The sequence below is a fragment of the Canis lupus genome, chromosome 18 (assembly GCF_003254725.2).
Source record: "Canis lupus dingo isolate Sandy chromosome 18, ASM325472v2, whole genome shotgun sequence".
Classification (NCBI taxonomy): Eukaryota; Metazoa; Chordata; class Mammalia; order Carnivora; family Canidae; genus Canis; species Canis lupus.
In genome coordinates this window covers 15,307,557-15,328,414 of record NC_064260.1, presented here as the reverse complement: position 1 = coordinate 15,328,414, position 20,858 = coordinate 15,307,557, and the positions used below count along the sequence as shown (strand labels likewise).

Sequence of the window (20,858 nt, the reverse complement as noted above, 5' to 3'; positions counted from 1 at the left end):
GGTAGTCTTAGAAATTTCAGTGGTGAGGGTAGGTGCTCTTAAACATAAAAGAAAATATTAAGGGTAAGAAATAGTTTTTACTTGGTTTAGTCCCAGGTGCTTTTTATTCACTGTGCTAAAGTAAGTTAAAAAGGTTTAGTAAGTATATAAGTGTAACATTTTGTGTGACTAGATGTTTTAGTTTAGAGTGAAATGTTTCCCGTCTACCTCTTGACCAATTTTGTGAGTTCTGGTTTTTGTACTCTTTCAGATTAATTTTTAGGGAGCTGTACAAACAAGCCTAAACCTGTTACTTCACTGGGTGTGGAGATGCTTGTTCTTTTCACTATTATATTTTGCATCCATTTTTCTCATGTATTTGAGCATTCCTTAAGAATTTTCTAAGTTTGTATATTTCATGAAGTGCAGCTCCACACTTTGCTGCCTTTTAAAAATTGTTTTATACCATGCTGTCATAATTATGTAAGTAGAAAAGTAAGGCTTTAGTTCTTGAGCACCCCCCACCCCATGCCCATTTACCTATTTTGGGATGTGGAACTTAGCTGTTTTAATAACTTTAAACACCATACCATAGTACACGGTCTTGAAGCTATTTTATGCTAATCTCAGAATCTAATAGATTGAGGCAGAAAATTAAATGGTGTCATTTAACAATATTTTTGAAAAGTGGGAATGATTAGAATTCATCTCTCTGGTGGGAGGTTGATCTTTTTGGCCTGAACTGAGCAGTGGGCCATTAATGACGTTTAATGATCATTCTGATGTGGAATAACTGAAAGATGAGTGCCTTTCAATCCAGGAGTTGTTTAAAAAGGTTCAAGAGTATACACCCTTTCATGATTCTTTTATTCCACTGAAAAATCTGCTCTAATATTTACAATGGAATAAGAGAATCAAGAAGATCATATATGAGCTAGTTAAGTTTCTGTTACACAAAATAATTGGAGGAATAACTAGAGAGTTTCATCATGGAAGACTGAGCATACAACCTTAGAATCTTTGAAATATTTTATTATAAAATGAAATGTTCGTGGGTAGTAGGTGTTTGTGTAGGGATTTCTGGTCAATACTCATTTGTAGTATGCTCTGAGTGATCATATAAGTCTAGATCCATAACTGCTGTATAAAGATTGTGTGTTTTATAGACTATGTGGTTAAGATCTGTGGTTCGGAAGGTTGGTACTTAGTTAACTGAGTATCTAATGTAGGAAATCAGTATGTTCTTAGGAAAATTTGGTTTATGCAGCCATGGGAGGGAACACTGTCTACACCCATTGTTTTTTTCCTTGATAGTGACCTTGGGCAGGTCTAGACACACAAAGCATTTGAATTTATTTGGCTTCAAATAAGCAAAACCAAGTTAGAAATTATAAGAAAAGCCGCCTTCATACTAGTAGTTTTCTTCATATTGGTCTGCTTCCTTGCTTTGTTGGATTTTGTTTGCTTGTTTTAAGTATATTGTATTTTATTTTAAATGGTTACTTATAAATAACAACTACTGCCAGTGTTTGGTTTTTGTTAATTTATACTCCATTGACTATCTGTGTTTAGAATTGTAGAGGAAAATTTATTAAAAACTTAGGCATGATTTTTTATTCTCTGAGTTTTGAAGCAGTAGGTCTCTTGGGGGGAAACTAGTCAAGTCAAATGGCCTTTGTTCTTAGGGTAGCTGAGTTTTGAGAGATTAGGTGTTTATCTGTTTAAGTGGATTTGTAGGAAATCATAATGTAATTGGAGAGCAGATTTTATTTTTAGAGACTATATTTTGATCATACTTCCCTTTTGTTGTCAGTGTACGTTATAGGGTCCCTTTGATCTCAATTTAAGTTTAGAACCTTTGCAGAGCTCCTCCATTTCCCTTCAACTCTTTAGATCTCTAAAAACTCTTTCACAATTTTGGCTTGTCTGTCTTACAGCCTTGAGTCAGAGAATTTTTACCATGTATACCACAGTAAGCTCTAGGACTTCTTGGATATAAAATGAGGAAGTGAGGAAAACCGTTTAAAAAGTCGGGACATACCTTAGTGGTCTTAGTGAAAGTCTAACTTCTTAAATTGGTTTCTTATGTCTAAGAATAATGTACCCATTTTCATGCATCAAACCCTTACACCTATGGTTTTATTTTTATTTTTATTTTTTATTTTTTTAAAGATTTTATTTTTTTATTCATGAGAGACACAGAGAGAGAGAGAGAGAGGCAGAGACACAGAGGGAGAAGCAGGCTCCATGCAGGGAGCCTGACGTGGGACTCGATCCTGGGACTCCAGGATCATGCCCTGGGCCGAAGGCAGCGCCAAACCGCTGAGCCACCCAGGGATCCCCTATGGTTTTATTTTTAAAAGTGTGTTACGTAAATCCCAACAGTTATGCTTTTCTGGAAGTTAATACTGGGGCTTACATGTGTGCTATCATTGAATGTTTAAAGTGGAGAAAACCAAAAGGACTTAGAAGAGCTATCAAAACCAGCTAAAGAAATATTAGTATGGAATTTTTGTTAAAGATACTGTGTTTATTTTTTTAAGAAATATTTTCATAGTGTGTAATTAGCTTTCATCTCCAAAAGATTTATTCACAGAAGAGAGTAGGAGCTCAATTATTTGAATTTAAAGCTTTCATTTAAGCAAACATATCTCAAATATTCAGGGTGATTAGGGACTGTTCCTTGTCATACGTTAGAATAAATGTTTAATACTTGTATTCAGGGAGAAATTTTTTTAAAAAAGATTTTGTTTATTTATTCATGAGAATACACAGAGGAGAGAGAGAGAGAGAGAGAGAGGCAGAGACACAGGCAGAAGAAGAAGCAGGCTCCACTCCATGCAGGGAGCCTGACATGGGACTCATCCAGGGTCTCCAGGATCAGGCCCTGGGCTGAAGGCGGCGCTAAACCGCTGAGCCACCCGGGCTGCCCTAAGGAAGAATTTTTAATGTGGACTATGGAATTATTTTTACTTTATGGTAAAATTACTCTTTTGTGTTGCCTGGCAAAATAGCAAGGATACTATTTCAGATGTTGCTGTATAAATGTTAGCTCTTAGGCTGAGTTTAAAATTGGAGTGGCATACTGTCTTTTTTACTGTCTTTTTTGTGATCTACAGATGTTGGGAAGAGCCTTATTTTTTTTATTTTTATTTTTTTTATTTTTAAAGATTTTATTTATTTATTCATGATAGTCACACAAAGAGAGAGAGAGGCAGAGACACAGGCAGAGGGAGAAGCAGGCTCCATGCAGGGAGCCCGACGTGGGATTCGATCCCGGGTCTCCAGGATCACGCCCTGGGCCAAAGGCAGGCGCCAAACCGCTGCGCCACCCAGGGATCCCTCTTATTTTTTTTTTTTTAACATTAGAAGGATAATATGTATTACTTAAAAACTTAATGTGGAAGAGCAATATTTTTTAGCGCACCAAATTTGAAGTAAGAGTAATTAACTAAAAATCTTGCTATTGCAATTAAACAGTATTTTATAGAGAGGTAGGAATTAACCAAAGGAATTTTTTTGTTATTGTAAGCACTCATGCTAAGTGCTGCATTAAAAATCAAATGGTGGTGACTAAGGGTAAGTTAATTAGGTGTTATTTGTATCTTTAAGAATATGGGATGTTTTGATTAACCATTAGCAACTAGTGTTTTTTACGTAAGTCAGAGTCAAGAAAATAGTTGGGTCTTATATTTCACTTGATAAATATTTTCACTTAATATGAAATCAGTTCCTTTTTCTTCATAGCTCATACATCAAATTTTATTTTTAGATAGTTTTAGGAAAGCCATTTTTGTATTGTTAGATGAACTTTCCAGCTTTATTGGAAAATCTGATTTGATTATTTACAAGGACTATTTAAGCTGTTTGGGATCTTGGACTTTTCAGTGCAACAGGTCAATCAGAATTCTTTTTTGATGTGTTGAATTAAGATGCCATCAAAACATACTACGGCTTTTGATGCATAAATAACCTATAATATAGTAATTCATTGAAAAATCAACTACTTGGCCATTATTTGTAGTTAAAATATTTATTTTTGCATTTTTGCATTTAAAGTCTTAAATGTGAAATCTGGGTTTAAGACCGGACCTAAGGAACAAAATTTGTGCAGCTTTATTTTAGTTGTACATTTGGAAGAGAGAGATAATTTTCTAGCAACTCTTAGATGTTTGCTTAATTTAGAGTTAATCCAAAGGAATAAACATCTTGGTCTTCAAGCTTATAATTGAGAAAGAACATTGAGTAATCACATCTATGTTATAGCTAACGTGGTTGCAGCGTCTAAGGTCTGAGCCTGTGGCATAAAGTTAAGTAATGGAACAGTAGGATTGAGATAGTTTTGGTTTGTGGTGTTCATAAGATAATTTTAAAGTTCAAGTTCACAGAATTATGTTGTCTAACATTCTATCTGAGACCAGAAAAAATTTTAATGTTTAAATCTATTTTGACTTTCGTTTTCAAAAAGATATTTAAAACATAATTTTTACTTAAAGACTTGAACTGAATTTACTATAATTTATTTTAATTTACTATAATTTATTTCAGTTAAGTAAGTTTAAAGATTAAATATATTTTCCCATTTTTCTCACTGGTTTAAGAATAAGGTAAAGTCTAGTGTCCATTGTTTTTAGCAGAGAGTAAGGAATGTGGTGAAAAGAATTAAGTATTAGGATATTATCAGGGAAACAGTTTTGTTTTTTCAAAAGTTTACATATCAGAAGACTATATGAGAGAGATTACTCTCCTAATATTTTTTCTTATTTGACAGACTAATAATGAAATATAATAGTTTCTATTTTCCATTTTTACAGAGAGATTTCTTAAATTCCTCTTTTTTTTGTTTTTGTTTTTGTATGTTGTTTTAAAGAAAGACAAGTTTCAGGAATCTGAAATCCCATTTTCTCTTCAATAATGTGGCAAGAGATGGGAAGATCCTTGATGTGACTGACTCAAAGGTTGAGACTCTGCTTCATTAGCTATAAATTGATGGGGTTCTGAGCTTAATCTGGTACATAGTAGCTCTTCTTGAGAAAAATAAGATTGCTCCTTTTCAAGTATTTGCTTTTCTGCTGCTTCTCTTTAAATGAAGCTGCATAATTGGCTGAATTGACACAGCTTTATTACATCTTACCATTAAGCTCCCAGGAAAACCATATTTTTCAAGCACAGGCAAAAGATTAATTTAAGTAGCTACTGTTTCCCTTGCACTGTTTATTTCTACTTCTCAAAAGCCTGCTGTTTCAGGGTTTGTTTGGATGCAAGGTACAGAAATCAGCTCCAACTAGCTTAAGTAAAATATTTGTTATAAGACTGTAGGGAAATCTTGGAGAACTTTTTTGAAGAAAGTACAGTTAGACCTCACAGGAATTGGCAAGGTGTCAGTAAGCCACTGTTCTCCATCTTGATCCCTTTAATTAGCTGTGACTGGTTAAGGAGATGGTGGTAGAGTGGGTATTTATGGTGTGGGGGTGGTTTGCTTGGATAGAGAGCAAAGGAAGGATACTTAATTCATCGTAAAACAATTGCCTTTTTTTCAGGGATGTTCAGATGTACTTGAGAGGGCCTCTGAAACTAAATAATTAGTATCAAACTGATGATTCCACTTTTTAATTTTAAAAATACAAATATTATATGTAAACATGCATATATGTTGAGGAATAACTGCCAAATAACTAAGGTTTTTTTGTTTTAATTTTTTATTTTAAAATAGTTTCACTTACAGAAGTTACATGAACAGTGTAACACTTCCATTAAACCCTTTAATCAGATCCCCTGATTTTTTACATTGTCACATTTGCTTTATTATTTTCTCTGTACATGTAAAAAGTTAACTATTTGAGAATACATTGCATATAGGATGCCGTCTTCTATTAAGTATGCATTTCCTGAGATCAAGTGTCTTAACTAAACAGTGGTTAAATTCAGGAAATTTAGCAGTGAGGTAATACTTTTTATCTAGTCTATTGTCCATATTCCATTTTCATCAGCTGTCCCAATTATGCCCCTTATTAGCACTTTCTTTCTGGTGCAATCGCCAAATTCAGGATCAGAGATTGCATTTAGTGCTCAGATCTCTTTGTCTTTCATGGCATTGGCATGCTAGCATTAAACAGTGCCCCTCTGTTGGGTTTATCTAAGGTTTCTTCATGATTAGATTCAGATTTTGCCTTTTTTTCTGGAATACTAATTAAGCAATATGTGTTTTGTTTTGTTTTTAATCATCTGGAGGCACTTAATGTTTGTTTGCCTTTTACCAGTATGTTCATTTTGATTACTTGGTTAAGATGTGGAGTAGCTTCTCCATTGTATAGTTACTGTTTCTCTTTTTGCCATTAAGTAATTTGTGGGAAGGTATTTTTGAGATTGTGTAAATATTCTGTTCCCTGTCAGACTTGCCTAGAGTTAGTGTCTATTGATGATTCTTGCCTGAATAAATTTTTACTATGTGTCTGCACATGCACCAAACTTTTTAGCAATGATTTGTGTCTGGGTAATTGGAATTGTGGGAATTTTTTTTCTCTTCTGGTTTTCCTGTGAGACATATGGATCGCGTTTGTAATCACAACAGCTAAAAAAAAAAAAAAAAAAAAAAGGAAGGAAAGTGTAGATAATTTGGATAGTATCAGATAGTGTCAGTTTTCTGCACAAAGGGGATTTAAAATAGCTTCCTGAATGCTGGTCTAATTTGAAATTCAGAATACAGAAAATAAATAGGTTGTTAAATTATTATTTTTTTAAATTATAATTAAATAATAATTATTTTTTTAAATTATGGTGTTCCAATTCCTCATTTCATTTTTAGAATTATTGCTAAATGAGTCTTGAGTTACAGTTTGTTTAGGTTTATGATTTGCTGCTAATGCTACCATTTTGATTTCTAAGACAAGACTGAAAATATGTATTTTAATTATGATGTTATTCCCCTTTTCCATTAAAAAATCCTTAAAGAATTATTTTGAAGAAAACTATTTTTTCCTGAAATTATTGAGATCAGTTTTTTTTAAGCATAAATAGAAGTTTGCTCTTTTAAAAAGAGTTGGTCAGATGGTTCATTTTTTTTTTAATTTTTTTTTTTTTTAAATTTTTATTTATTTATGATAGTCACAGAGAGAGAGAGAGAGAGAGGCAGAGACATAGGCAGAGGGAGAAGCAGGCTCCATGCACCGGGAGCCTGATGTGGGATTCGATTCTGGGTCTCCAGGATCGCGCCCTGGGCCAAAGGCAGGCGCCAAACTGCTGCGCCACCCAGGGATCCCCAGATGGTTCATTTAATACAGCAGAGCATCAAACATTTCTAACTCTTAGAACAAAGTGGTCTGTGATTTTTGGAACAAATACAATACTTGTAGAAAAGTTCAGGAGGACAAGAAATGGAAAATACTTATTCAGACTTTAGTTACATTATAATGATACTTTTATCAGTCTGGCATGTTTCCTTTTAGTGACAGCAAAATGTTGGTAGTGAATTTGGATGATAATTTGAATATTTTACTGATTTAAACCCTCGGTAACATGTGGAATGAAAATTACTAATTTCTTTGGAAATTTTTTTTTTTTAATTTTTATTTATTTATGATAGTCACAGAGAGAGAGAGAGAGTGAGAGAGGCAGAGACACACACAGGCAGAGGGAGAAGCAGGCTCCATGCACCAGGAGCCCGACGTGGGATTCAATCCCGGGTCTCCAGGATCGCACCCTGGGCCAAAGGCGGGTGCTAAACCGCTGCACCACCCAGGGATCCCGGAAATTTTCAAAGAAAATTGGGAGAAGAAAATTCTGAGACTTTGTGAATACTTGCAGAGTGGAGGTTATATTCTCTAAAACTTAAACTTTCCTTCTGAGAAATTTAAGGTCATATTTCAAAATAGGATTAATAAGATGATACACCTGCATCTTAGCATCTTGTAGGTGCTTAATTGTGATTTAAAATTCATTTCAGGGCAGCCCCGGTGGCTCAGCAGTTTAGCGCCGCCTTTGGCCCAGGGTGTGATCCTGGAGACCCGGGATTGAGGGATTGAGTCCCACCTCGGGCTCCCTGCATGGAGCCTGCTTCTCCCTCTGCGCATGTCTCTGCCTGTGTGTGTATCTTTCTGTGTCTCTTGTGAATAAATAAATAAAATCTTAAAAAAAAATACATTTCAATCAACTGTATTTGTTTCTTAATAGAATGAAAGTTCAGTTTGTAGCACTACTAAAAAATATTCTATTGTCTTCAAAAAGTACAGAGTGAGAGGTGCTAAAACAAATACCATGATGAATTTAAGTACTTTCTTTTTAGGCCACAGCCTGTGTCCTGGATATGTAAAGTAGCATCCTATTGACTGAAGTTAAGAAACTACAGTTAGAATGGACTTGTGAGATGTTTTAGTTAAATATTTTTCATTTTGGCCCAGGGACCACATGTATTATTTACATGGAGTGCTTACTAAAACAAACATTCTTGGGCCCCATTCTAGACCTACTTAATCACATCTAGTGGAGCCTTGAATTTGCATTTTAGTTACTAGTCTCTGCTGATTTTTACACTGTTCTACCTCTTCCCTTTTATTTTACAAATAGACCAAATTCCAGGGAGATTAAATAATTTTCCCTAGGTCATATAGTTAAATAGTGGTTGATCGAGGATTAAAATTTAGGTCATAATTCTTGATACTTTAAACTTTTCCAAGAAACCATGATGACTGTCCTCTTGAGAAGTCAGGCCACTATTTTTAGATTCTCTGAATGAAGGAATACTAGTTTTTGTGCAGTGTCATGTGACAAACTCTCTAGGTTTTGTGTTTTTGTACATCCAAATTTGGGACGATCTATTGGTTTCCAGAATCCACGTGTTATTTGCATAAAAGTCTTGGATTGGAATTTAGCAGTACAAATTGTGATCAAGTTGTGGTGAGCCTTGAATGCCAGGATAAAAGATAATGGACTTTATGGGAGAGCTACTAAAAAATCTGCTTTGGGGAATGACAGACTGGTACATGATTATTTATTATCCGCCCCAATTCTTAAGATTATAAAAGTGGTGATATATGGTTGTTAAAAGAGCTCAAAACAATAGAGGCAATATTGCACAGGCTTAATAGTAGAAACTAGAATCATAAACCAGATTGTGTTGCCTCATGATCTTGGGCAAGTTGCTTATCTTTTGGTGCTTTAGTTTCTTGATCTGCAAAACTGAGATAATAATAGAGCCTATTTTACAGAGTTGTTTTGAGAATTCAGTGAGTTGATACAAGTATAATTCTTAGTAAGCTCTTCAGCTGTTTGTGTTGTAGCTGTTTCTGGAAAAAAGTGAGTTTCTGACTCCATTGCTATTGTCTCTCATGTGCTGTGGTGATCACTATTTATGGCTTATTTATATATTCATATATAGTATTTTTCCTGAAGCATTTTATGTAGATACTGTAGAAGATTCTTTAACCTTCATTTAAAAAATATTACTGCCAGGGGTGCCTGGGTGGCATAGTCGGTTAGGTGTCTGACTCTTGGTTTCAGTTCAGGTCATGATCTCAGGGTACTGAGATGGAGCCCTGCCTTGGGCTCCACTCAGCATGGAGTCTACTTGAGTTTCTCTCCCTCTCCCTGTCCCCCTCCTGCTCATGCTCTCTCTCTGTAAAACAAATAAATCTTGGGGCGCCTGGGTGGCTCAGTTGGTTGAGCGTCTGCCTTTGGCTCAGGTTGTGATCCTGGGGTCCTGGGATTGAGTCCTGCATCAGGCTCCTCGCAGGGAGCCTGCTTTTCCCTCCTCCTATGTCTCTGCCTCTTTCTGTGTTTCTCCTGAATAAATAAATAAAATCTTTTAAAATGATAAATACATCTTAAAAAAATAATTTATACCAATTGCATGTTGAATGATGTACTACTCTGTGCTGCTTCCACTAATTGCTCATAAGAGTCATGTTTGTTCCCAAATTCACTAATCCCATTGTACTTGTGTTTATATTATTAAATATAACATAAACCAATGATAAATGAGGGTGAAGAGAGAATTAATTAAATGAAAACTAAATTAACTACTTTGGAAAACTTGTTAAAAACACAGTAATTGCTAAAGAAAGTTGTTAGGTGTGGGTAAGGTAACTAAAAGAAAATGGGAGAAAATAATACAAATACAACTCTAGAAGGAAGTCTGCATTCACATTGCTCCACAGATATCTAAGTAATTTCTTGCTTTGAAATAATCTAAAACCAAAAACTGTAGGCAATGCAACAACAGATGTGGTTTATACAAGAATGAGAACCCAAAATTCCAAGTAGGGGAGCCATGTTCAAAGAGAACATTTTGGCCTGATGCTAAAATATTGCTGAATGGTACTTTAAATTAAAAATACAATGTTTAAGATGTATATAATTTTTAAATATTTTTTAAAAAGATTTTATTTATTTATTCACGAGAGACATTGAGGGAGAGGGAGAGGTGGGGGAAGGGGGGAGGAACAGACTGAGGCAGAGGGAGAAGCAGGCTCCATGCAGGGAGCCTGACCTGGGACTCAATCCCAGGTCTCCAGGATCACACCTTGGGCCGAAGGCGGCGCTAAACCGCTGAGCCACCTGAGCTGCCCATAAGATATATATAATTTTTAAGTGATTCTCCACGTTATCTGATTTTGATGAACTCACAAATTTCGAGTTTTGTTTTTATATATATATATATATATATATATATATATAAATGCAGATTTTTTTTTCAATCCAAAAAGTGATGAATCCTATATTTAGTAGTTGTTTTTTGTTTTGTTTAGTTTTTTTTGTTTGTTTGTTTTGTTTTGTATCTTGGAAATCTTAAAATGCTCTTTTATGCTGACATCTTGATTTCAGACTTCGGTCTCTAGAATTGTTGTTTGGTGGTCATGTGTTGCAGCATCCTTAGGAAACTAATACATTCCTCAATTCCAGTTACCCTCGATGAAGCCCAGTGCTAGACAGCACACATGCACTGCACACACATACACCAAATAAAAATAATTAAAATGCTATTTCAGAATCTGTGATTTATCCACTGGGTTTTATAGGGTTCTATCTAGATGGAATGACAGATTTCAAATATTTGTGGAATTAAATACATGCATTGATCTATCAAGATCCAATAACCTTTATTATCTTGTGAGATTTGAATTCTACTTTTCTTTGGACTCTTCTAACAATTAATGTTGTAAACTAGATTCATTTAGTGTAACTAAATTCATTTAGTGAAATGTTGAACGCCCTCTGTGTGAAAGCATTATGGTAGCTACTAATTTTGGCTTGCTGATCTTGCACATATTTCCTAAGGGAAGTAGCTGATAATTGTGTTGGCTAATAACCCTGGGATCAGTTTGTGTGGTTTTCAAATTTTAGCCTGTAATTGTTTGATATATTGGAACATGGTTGCTATATGTTAGTAATAACCTATTAATTATACACTAATGTAGTAGCTTTTTGATTTTTGAATTCCAAGTAAAAACTGGCAAATCTTATGGACTTGGTATTGTGCCAAAGGACAAAAGTTCTTTTATTGTGTAATTACTTTGAGAATATCTTATTTATCATTTAAATTTAATCCAGAATGATTTAAAAGGAGATTTAAAAGGAGTCTGCTGGTATAGCCTAAACTCTCACAGGGAGTTTAAATTTGATGCTTCTTATATCCTGAAGTAAATGGTTCATTAAGGATTTTGAGAGCAGTACTTCTAGTTTAGCCCCTAACTTTACACAGCAATTTTTTCGTGTACCAATGAGTTTTATAAGGGTGGCCAGTCAGCTTAGTACATGTTGAATTTTTTTTTTTTTTAAGATTTCATTTATTTATTCATGAGAGACACAGAGAGAGGCAGAGACACAGGCAGAGGGAGAAGCAGGCTCCATGCAGGGACCCCGATGTGGTACTCGATCCTGGGACTCCAGGGTCATGCCCTGGACCGAAGGCAGATGCTCAACCACTGAGCCACCCAGGTGTCCCCATGTTGATTGTTTTTTATTTATGTATGTACATAATGTTTTCTCTCTGGAAAGACAGGTCTTTAAAATTAAGTTGGAAAGTGAAAGTAGATGTAGCCTATCTCATAGCAAAAATACTAGTCAATAATAGCACTTGTATCTAACCAACTTCATAGGTGATTTCAATTTTTTCCTTTATTGTATGGTTTCTCAGTGATTATATGCCTGCTCAAGACAGGCTACTCTAAAAGCTTGAATGAGACATGTAATAAGTTAGTAAAGTCTGCATATCTGAGTAATTTTCTTAATGGAGGCTTAGATCTACTAATTGCATAATTCGTTTTTGGGAGTGAGATGCATGGACATTTTTTTTTCCCCTAAGCTTCAGCTCTGTAGTTGTTATGCACTGGTCCTTTTCTTCCCAGGTTTTTGATTTTGTTTCTCTATTTATATTAACAAATGAAGAGGAACAAGTTGATCATTGACTACTGTAAGTCTTGGGATTAAAAGGATTGGGGAAATGTAGAAATAAATGGTTTAAACACAGCAAGTATTTTTTCTTACTCATTCTGCTTGTCTCTTGTTGATTTTGTGGTTTGTTGAATACTTAGAAATTACTCTTTTTTTGGACTTAAGATTTTCATAGTAAGTATTTTAAATGTGAAATTTTAAGATCTTTTCAGATACTGACAATAATAGAGCTGCTTGTTTTTTCACTAAGTGGCTTCGGTGGTCAACAGTTTTGTGACTGGGATTGAGTAAATTATCATTGGATTGAATAATAGGAACTTAATGCCTTTAATTCTAAAAGAGAAGGCACTAACGTTGATAACTAACTCTGCAAGGTAGATATTTTACTTTTTTTTTTTTTTTTTTTTTGTAAAGATTTTATTTATTTAGTCATAGACACAGAGAGAGAGAGGCAGACACACAGGCAGAGGGAGAAGCAGGCTCCACACAGGGAGCCCGATGTGGGACTCCATCCCGGGTCTCCAGGATCACACCCCAGGCTGCAGGCGGCGCCAAACCGCTGCGCCACCGGGGCTGCCCTCTTTTTTTTTTTTTTTTTTTTTTTAAGATTTTATTTATTCATGAGAGGCACAGAGAGACAGGCAGAGGGAGAAGCAGGCTCCATGCAAGGAGCCCAACATGGGACTCGATCACGCCCTGGGCTGAAGGTGGTGCTAAACCACTGAGCCAGCCAAGCTGCCCATATTACTCATTTTTCATAAGAGGCCTGGGGAGACTCAGGATCACATAGTTAAAGAGTGACTGATCAAGGGGCGCCTGGCTGGTTCAGTTAGTTAAGCATCAGACTCTTGATTTCAGCTCTGGTCATGATCTCAGGGTTGTGAGATAGAGCCCTGAATCAGGCTCTGCGCTGTGTAGAACCTGCTTAAGATTCCTCCCCACCCCCACTGCCATTTGTTCATTTGTTCTCTTAAAAAAAGAGAGAGAGAGTGATCTAGAATTTGAATTCAGGTCATTTGAAAAAATCATAGCTCTCTATTGATCCTTATAAAGTACTAATTTTTGGCTAAGTAATGAGAATATACAAATCATTATCAAAGGCAATTACTTAAAGCTAATCTGAGATACCTTTGATTTATGTTAGATTGCCCTAGCTCATTAAACGGGCCTTAAGGGCAACTTAATTTTGTTTACTGCTCATTCTCTAGCACATATAGCAGTATCCAGAACATAGTATATGCTCAGTAAATACATTAAATAGATAAATATGAGTTTTTGTTTTTTTACATTTTTGATTACTAGAATAGTTGCCCTATAAGCTGGGGAAGAAGTGCTGAAAAACATGCAAGATTTTGTCCATTGTTTGGACGAATGGTGACAAACTGGAAGTGTTAATGATTATTGGAAATTATTTAGATGACGAAGATGTTGGGGCGGGGCTTGGAAACTTAGAAGGAATCTGAAACACTGGGGAGGCACAAAAGGCTAGGTGAGCAAATGTAATAGAGGACTGGAAAACAAGGATTAAAAAGAGAACTGGGAGGGTGGGGTACTAACAAATGGAATGGAAAGTATATGGAAGAGTTTCAGTTTGAACATTTGATTTTTGCAGGGATGGGAGATACTTGAGTAGATAAATGTCCTGTAGATGGCTAGGAATTGGAAATCAAACTGGAATGAATGGTGAAATCCAAGGTTGTTGGAGACTAATAATGGAGAGGATTGAGCCTTGAGAGACACATTTTATAAGTAGTAAGAGACGGGATGCCTGGGTGGCTCAGCGGTTGAGTGCCTGCCTTCGGCCTGGGACGTGATCCCACAGTCCCAGGATCAAGTCCCATATCGGGCTCCCTGCATGGAGCCTGCTTCTCCCTCTGCCTGAGTCTCTGTCTCTCTCTGTGTGTCTTTCATGACTAAATAAATAAAATCTTTAAAAAATGTGATAAGTGGGATCCCTGGGTGGCGCAGCGGTTTAGGTGCCCGCCTTTGGCCCAGGGCGCGATCCTGGAGGCCCGGGATCGAATCCCACATCGGGCTCCCGGTGCATGGAGTCTGCCTCTCCCTCTGCCTGTGTCTCTCCCTCTCTCTCTTTCTCTCTCTGTGTGGCTATCATAAATAAATAAAAATTTAAAAAAAAAATGTGATAAGTGAAAGAAAAAATTATAAAGAACCAAAAAAGTTCCAAAAGGAAATCAGTTTTCCTTCAGTGGCAGGTATTTTAAGATTTATTTCTGTTCATCTAAAAGGGGAGGTGGGCATTGAATGTGTTAGGCTAAGGAAAAATGTGATTTAATCAAGACTAATTTAGGTAGTATCTAAGCCTAAACCATTCTAGGCATTGATAGATAAAACATAAATATCTCAGTTCTTGGTATAGGGTAAAGTAGACGATCCAGTTTTGGAAGCTAAGCATCTATTTTTTTTTAAGATTTTATTTATATATTCATGAGAGACACAGAGAGGCACAGACACAGGCAGAGGGAGAAGCAGGCTCCATGCAGGGAACCCGACATGGGACTCGATCCCAGGTCTCCAGGTCCACATCCTGGGCTGAAGGTGGCGCTAAACTGCTGAGCCACCCGAGCTGCCCGGAAGCTAAGCATCTAATAGCTAATTCAAAATAATGGGTCAAAATGTAAGCTAGTCGCTTAAAAATATGTAATACATTCTTTGGGAAGTTAAGAAATTAATGTGAAACAGGCTTTATAGCTGGGATAGTTTTTTTAGGTAACCTGGCCAAAGTTTTGTTTATAGTTGAGAGAACTGCCCTCAGGAGGTTGATCTGCTTAAAGACCTCAAAGCTAGTTATATAGAAAAAAAGTTTACATTGAGAAGTTGAGAAGGCTTCCAAGAAAGCATAGTACTTTAATGATCCTTGAAGGTTTAATAAGATTTTTGTTGGGTGGGATGGATATATGTAAAGGAATATTACTTTAGAAAATTTGAAGGAGGGGCACCTGAGTGGCTCAGTTGGTTGTCTGCCTTTCCCTAAGCTCATGATCCCAGGGTCCTGGGATGGAGCCCCGTATCAGGCTTCTTGCTCAGCGGAGAGCCTGCTCTTCCTCTCCCTCTGCTGCTTTCCCCTATGTGTGTTCTCTCTCTCTCTCTTTCTCCCCAAAATAAATAAATAAAATCTTAAAAAAGAAAATTTGAAGGAGAATGAGCAGAGATATGCCAACAATAGCAAAAAGACTGGCATAATCAGAGGATTTAGCATGGAACAGGGTAACTTGTTAATGTCAAGATTAGGAACGTAACTGTAATTGCTCTAAGCTACTGTGCTTTTTTGAAGAGGGCAAAATTAGGATACTAGTGGACTTTGAAGTATACCTGTTCACTGTCTAAGCAACTGTTATAAAATAAAGGCTAGAGAAAATGCTTTTTATAAAGATTTTTTTAAAATTTTATTTATTTATGATAGTCACATAGAGAGAGAGAGGCAGAGACACAGGCAGAGGGAGAAGCAGGCTCCATGCACCAGGAGCCCGACGTGGGATTCGATCCCGGGTCTCCAGGATCGCGCCCTGGGCCAAAGGCAGGCGCCAAACCGCTGCACCACCCAGGGATCCCGAGAAAATGCTTTTTAAAGAAATACGACATCCAGGGCACATCCTAGACCTACTAAATCAGAATCTCTGGGATTGAAGCCTAGCAATCCATCATTTTCAACTCTCAGCCCCAGGTATATGAAAAGTAGCAGTTTGTGGATTTATGTTTGAGGATCACTGGTTTAAAGGTCAAGTTAGAATAGGGAAAGAGACCACTTAGAAAATTACTCAGCCCAGGTCTGAGATAATAAAATATAGACAGTAGAATCTGAAAGATTTATTTAAATCCTGTTAATTAGATTTGATACACATTGTTTTTAGATAGGGAAATAAGACACAAGATCTCCAATCTGAAAGAAATGAAAATAGTGGTTGAAGGAATACTTAGTTAATCCTGGAGAGGATATTATTTTATTTTATTTTATTTTATTTTATTTTATTTTATTTTATTTTATTTATTTTATTTTATTTTATTTTATATTTTATTTTATTTTATTTTATTTTATTTTATTTTATTTTATTTTATTTTATTATTTTATTTTTTTAAATTTATTTATGATAGTCACACAGAGAGGGGGGCGCAGAGACATAGGCAGAGGGAGAAGCAGGCTCCATGCACTGGGAGCCTGACGTGGGATTCGATCCCGGGTCTCCAGGATCGCGCCCTGGGCCAAAGGCAGGCGCTAAACCGCTGCACCACCCAGGGATCCCAGGATATTATTTTATGTGAGACTAGAATGAACAATGAGAGAATAAAATTATTACCAATTTTAATTGTTTCTGTCAAAAATTATGCCCTTACTTGGTGGAATACTTATTTAAAGGCTGAAAAAGCCAGAATGAACCAGTCTAATAGATTGACTAAAAGAAGAATGCAGGTTTTTTGTTGTTTTTGTTTGATTTTTAATTATAGTAGACTCTAACACTACTTTTTGGAAGCTTATTTTTTTCTTTTCTGCTTTGGTCGGGTAGAGTTTACCAGTGAAATAAGTTTTTAATGTCACATGTTGAGTCAGTAAGTATTTTCCTCTAGCAAGTGATTTTGGAACTATTCTCCAGGAAGCTCTAGGCTTTTCATGGAACCTAACTGGTAGGTGGGATGATGTACAGGCAGGAACATTCCCCTGCCATCCTCTTTAACCACAGACATAGCAAATATGAGGTACGAATGCCTACCGTACCTGTTAGCAGACATTACTGATTGCTTGAGGCCTTCTCCCATTGTATTTGGCTGTGGCCTCCTTAACATAGTACTTCAAGGTGACATTAGCTATCTTTGGGAAAAGCATAGGGGATTCAGGCTATTTTTCATCCTGGAATCAAAATACAAGCTTAGATTTCAGTGTTAGAGTTCATTCATAAGAAGTTTTGTATCCTACTCAAAGGTTTGAAGGCCTCAATTTTATTTTATTTTATTTATTTTAAGGCCTCAATTTTAATGTCATCTTTTAAAATTAAATTTTAATGTAGATTTACATGCATTTGTAAGAAATAATACAGAGAAAATGTTTTTCCTTTCCCAGTTTCCCTCAATGGTAACGTTTTGCAAAACTGTAGTACAATGTCACAACCAGAATATTGATACTAAAATCTGCCCTCTTTTTTCAGATTTCTCCAAGTTTAGTTCTCTGCATTTTTATCACTTAGGTAGATTCCTGTATCCACTAACACAGTTAAGATACAGAACAGTTCCATCTCCACAAGAATCCCTAGTGTTGCTCTCTTAGAACCACACTAATCTGTTCTCTGTTTCTATAATACGTCATTCAAGACTCTTATGTAAATGGAATTATATGGTATATGATCTTTTGGGGATTGGCTCTTCTATTTTCACTCAACATAATTTCCTTGATATTTATCCAAGTTGTTGCATGTATCAATAGTTCCTTTATTTTGCTAAGCAGTGTTCCATTTAATGTCATTTTCCCATTTGGAAGCTACCACATATGACATGCAGTTTCAGACTTTTCCTTTTAAATCTGCAGAACATGGTGTCTCTGATTTTCTTTTGTTAATGTCCCTGATCCTGTTTTCTCCTAATATCTTGGTCCCCAACTCCATGAGGACTACTGGGAGCACAGTTTAAAAATTACTGATGTAGGGAGCACAGTTTAATTACTAATATAGATAACATGTTTTTTTTTTTAAACAGAAGAGAGTTGTAGAACCCATGAAGTATGTGGTATTAAGTTTGAAGAATCTTTTTCTTCTGCACTTGTATATTAAGCAGTAAATTCTAAGATACGTAGTCATGGCAAGTAGAAAGTGGCAATAGGTAACTGCTTTAGAAGGAAATAGCTTTTGTTATTCTCAGGTATGAGTAAAGACTAAACTCATCCTAAGACCAGTTTTGTATGTATAGGAAACAAATTGTACATCTGTACCCAGAGACTAACCTATCAACTCTGTTGATCACTGAATTGCTATTTTATTTTTTTTAAGATTTTATTTTTATTTATTCATGAGAGACAGAGAGAGAGAGAGAGAGGCAGAGACATAGGCAGAGGGAGAAGCAGGCTCCATGCAGGGAGCCCGACGCGGGACTCGATCTCGTGTCTCTAGGATCAGGCCCTGGGCCAAAGGTGGCGCTAAACTGCTGAGCCACCCAGGCTGCCCCTCAATTGCTATTTTAAAAAGCCACGTTTTACTAGATTTTACACTGTTGTTTAGTGATCTCAAACACTTTGGGGGGATGACAAATACTATTAAAAAGTAATAGCATGGTGCATTAAAAAACTGATAATATTGGGGCACCTGAGTGGCTCAGTTGGTTAAGCATCTGCCTTTGGCTCAGGTCATTCATGGTCGTGGGATCCATCCTCCATCGGACTCCCTGCTCAGTGGGGAGTCTGCTTCTGCCTCTCCCCTGCTTGTGTGCATGCTCTTTCGCTCTCTCTCAAATAAATAAAATCTTTAAAAAAAAACCTGATGGTATTGAAATTATTTTAACTTTTAGGTGCTTTGGGATGGGAAAGGAGGAATGTACGAGTACTTTAGCTGGTTGCTGAACTGGTGTTTAGAAGTTTTCCCAAAACCCTGGTAGAAAAAATGGTACCTCATTATATAATGCCAGACAAATAGTTTACTATATAGTGTTTATACATGTATACATGTATTTTTTTTTTAATTAATGGATTTCATCTTTTAGAACAAGTTTAGGTTCACTTCAGAACTGAGAGGAAAGTGTAGATTTCCCACCTGCCTCCTCCCCACACAAGCACAGCCTTCTTCATCATCAGTGTTCCTCATTATTATGGTACATATGTTACATTCGATGAACCAGCATTGAAACATCATTATCAACCAAAGTGCTTATAGTTTACATTATGGCTCACTCTTTGTCTTCAAAGGTTTCTTTATCTTTATTTTTTTAAAATATTTTATTTATTTATTCATGAGAGAGAGAGAGAGAGGCAGAGACACAGGCAGAGGGAGAAGCAGGCTCCATGCAGGGAGCCCAATGCGGGACTCGATCCTGGGACTCCAGGATCATGCTTTGGGCTGAAGGCAGGCACTAAACCGCTGAGCCACCCAGGGATCCCGGTTTCTTTATCTTTAAAAGTTATTCTTCTTGATACTTTAATACCTTTTTTAAAAAAGTTTATTTATTTTGTTAGTAATCTCTATACCCAGCATGGGGCTCAAATCCACGATCCTGAGATCGAGTGTCACACATTCTTCTGACTGAGCCAGCCAGGCGCCCTGGTCAGAAATTCTTAATAGTTTACATGACTTTTACAAGTGTAATAATTGAGAATTATTCTCTAGTACTAATCTTTTTTTATTTTTTTATTTTTATGTTTTTAGATTTTATATATTTACTCATGAGAGAGACAGAGAGAGGCAGAGACATAGGCAGAGGGAGAAGTAGGCTCCCTGTGGGAGCCCAGTGTGGGGCTCAATTCCGGGACCCCAGAATCTTGACCTGAGCCAAAGGCAGACTCTTAACTGCTGAGCCATCCAGGTGCCCTCTAGTACTCATTTTTTTTTTTTAAGATTTTATTTATTTATTCATGAGAGATACAGACAGGCAGAGACATAGGAATTGAGAGGAGAAGCAGGCTCCATGTAGAGAGCCCGATGCTGGACTCGATCCCATCCCTGGACTCTGGGGTCACGCCCTGAACCAAAGGCAGACGACAACAGCTGAGCTACCCAGGCATCTCTCTAGTGCTCATCTTTTAAGGACTTTTACTAAATATTTAATTCCCAGAAATTTTATCTGATCAGCATAGCTAACACTGAGTGCCACACACAGTTTTTGAAACAATTCGGAAATATGTTCTGTGATTATTCCTCTTGACAGATAAGGAGCTAGGGCTTAAAGTAACCATTATTAAGTGGCAGGCTGTGAAAGCTGAGGCATTGCTACTTTGATATTGAGTTTAGTAGTGATGATTGGAATTGTACTATGAAACAGTGAAACTGAAACTGTTAAGAACCGGAAAATACACTTTTTGAATATTGAATTTTATTCTTTTTAAATATTTTTATTATTTATTTACTTATGAGTGAGAGACAGAGACATAGGCAGAGGGAGAAGTAGGCTATGCCGGAGCCTGATGTGGGACTCGATTCCAGGACCACAGGATCACAACCTGAGCCAAAGGCAGATTCTCAACTACTGAGCCACCCAGATATCCTGAACGTTTTCATTTTTCAAGTAGGTCCACCAACATTAACCCTGACTATAAACAATGATTTTCCTAAATAGAGATTTTATTTGCTATAAAAATATTGTAGGTTGGTAAAATTCTTTGTTTCTAGGAACAGAGTAGTTATTAAAGGGAGACTCAAGTTAAAATTTAACTGGTTAGATAGGTGGTCTTTGCTTAAGTAGTTTTGTATGAGAAATTGAGTTACACTTCTGCAGACTAGTAATCTCAAATTTGGAATATGGTTCCTTTCACTTCACTATACTAGTGAAGCATATGTTTGTTCCAG

At 36.4% G+C, this 20,858-nt stretch overlaps 1 protein-coding gene across 5 annotated transcripts in view; it reads left to right on the top strand.

Annotated features, from left to right (window-relative positions):
- Positions 1–20,858, top strand: part of KMT2E (lysine methyltransferase 2E (inactive)) — a 92,607-nt gene that overhangs the window by 1,584 nt on the left and 70,165 nt on the right. Inside the window, exon 2 of one of the 5 annotated variants that reach the window (XM_049096593.1) lies at positions 20,427–20,577. The exons of the other annotated variants lie outside the window; for them this stretch is intronic. The gene's annotated coding sequence lies outside the window, so the exon portion shown is untranslated. The remainder of the gene's footprint in view (positions 1–20,426; positions 20,578–20,858) is intronic. 5 annotated transcript variants of the gene reach the window in all.